Below are 2,267 nucleotides of genomic sequence, written 5' to 3' on the forward strand. Positions count from 1 at the left end.
GTAAAAACTTCATAATTACATACTCAACAAATGGCTATAATTATAATAAATGGAGGAATCCATTTCAATCAGCTCTTTGCCATTGACTCCTTTATAATAATTTTACACATAGAATTAACTTACTGCTGTATTATTACAATAAACTGCATATTGGCTGATGTCTTTTACAGACTTCACCGGACAGGTTGATAATTATTTTCCTAATAATCTCCTCCTCCAATTCTTTCTTAAATGCCCTTGCATTTTACCTAGAATAACCCATTTAAAGCCCATTTCCTATGTACCTACTTCTTTTACAGATAGTCTTTCTAAAGGAAAAGCAACCATAAGTAGTCCAGATTTTCAGCATGTTATTTTAACCACTAATCTTTCAGCAGAGTGATCAGAAATAATTGTCATTATGTTTGTTTTAGAAATGGCACAACAAACTCTTATGAGTATTTTCAGCAATTCTGTTTATGCAGTGTTTCTCACCCAAAGGCTTGAAAGTACTACTTTGTAGGCCACTTTAGACCTTCCTGGCTTAACTTACTGTCCCTTTCTTCATCAGACATATCAGATCTCATTCTGATAAGAATAGATATTACACTTGATCTTAGCCAAAAGACTGAGAAGTAATTCAGATCTCATTCTAATTTACCTGCACCTTTAGCTTATGGTAATCAACAGGCCTATTCTTTAATTGCTTTTATTTCCTACTTTTACCTGGCTAAACAGTCAAATGTGTATCATTAACAAAGCAGTAAAGACTTTCAATTGTCATGTTTTTACAAGCCAAAAATATTCTCTTTTGCTCTATCTCACCCAGGACCCAAAAAAGGTAGTAATCCCAGGGGCAGAGACACTCAAATTTGCAATGGATGTTATTCATATCACCTCTTTTGGACACTTGCAATATGTTCACATTTCTATTGATACCTATTCTCACTTAACGCATGCTTCTTGTCATTTTGTAGAAAAATGTAGAACATGTTCAACAACATTGTTTGTCTGGCTTTTGCCACTATGGGGTTACCAAAAACAATAAAGAACAGGAGATTGTCCTTAGTATAATGGCAAAACATTATCTTCTTTTTTACACATATAGCATATTAAGCATCTTACAGACATTCCATATAAAGCACAAGGCCAAGCTGTAATTGAAAATGCCCATTTAATGTTGAAAATCAATTAAATAAACAAAAAAGGGGAAAACCAGATTCCTCTGCAGGCTTGACTGAACTTTGCTATCCTCACCTTAAATACATTAAATCTGGGGCTGGTGAGATGGCTCAGTAGAATAAGTTCTTCCCTGGCAAGTGTAAGGGCCTGAGTTCAGTCCCCTGGTCTGCCAAAAAAATACATTAAATCCATGATCAGAAGGCAACTGCACTGGCTGAGTTGCACTGGAAGTCTGAGCCTGACACTAAATTATCACATTTTCAAGTCTTGTGCATAGATATACAAACAGGTAATAGGGAAGGTCTGTCACTGTTTAAAATCTGAGGGTGAGAGTATGCTTATACTTTACTAAAAGATGGATTGCGACTGAGGCTACTATCCAAGAATGTGTGACTTTGGAAAACAGACGTCCACATGGTTGCATTGGTTGATCACCCTCCCTGTCAGATTGCTGACAGTGGCTTTTGCACAGATGAATCTCTACAATCAACTGGCAGTTATTCTAATGCTACAAGTGATGAATGCCAAACCAATTATGAACAAGGGCTTGGAAGTGCCAAAGCACTAGTGGACTATCAGGGCCCAGCATAGACTGTTGCCATTATATTTGCTGCTATGATAACTCTCTTAGCACGCACACTATGTGTACATTCAGTGTCCGTGATAGAATACTGGGTTGACATTTCCAATCTCCTCTTATTAAGATCAGTTACTTGGATGGATCTCCCACCTGAAATTTATTATTAAACTAACACATTCCAATTATCAATTAATTTACTAACAGGTGCATCCATCCTTATAGACATGAAAAGTAAGGCAATTGTTAATATAATTCTCACTTAACAGACTTTCCTCTGTATATGGAAGATGTTTCCACACACTCTAATTCTTGTTATGTCACTTCATCTCAGATCTGATTGGCCAATAACACTAAAACCTTTATGCTAACTCTGAGGTCCATAGTCTATATAACTATAGGGAAAAATCTTTTTGTAATTGAGTTTTGATTATTGTTTGTTTGAGGCCAAGTGTTTTGCCACTATTCTCAGAGATAATCTCTTTTTACTGGCCTGCTTACCACTAAACATAGTTTGAATTGCCATTAA

The 2,267-nt window shown here is 36.0% G+C and overlaps 1 non-coding gene across 1 annotated transcript; it reads right to left on the minus strand.

Annotated features, from left to right (window-relative positions):
- Positions 1 to 428: 428 nt before the first annotated feature.
- On the minus strand, positions 429 to 619 carry LOC111818701. The gene has a single exon (XR_002822620.1). It is a non-coding gene; the product is annotated as a U2 spliceosomal RNA (small nuclear RNA).
- Between the last annotated feature and the right edge of the window lie 1,648 nt (positions 620 to 2,267).

This window comes from Octodon degus, unplaced genomic scaffold (genome assembly GCF_000260255.1).
Source record: "Octodon degus isolate 3935 unplaced genomic scaffold, OctDeg1.0 scaffold00005, whole genome shotgun sequence".
NCBI lineage: Eukaryota > Metazoa > Chordata > Mammalia > Rodentia > Octodontidae > Octodon > Octodon degus.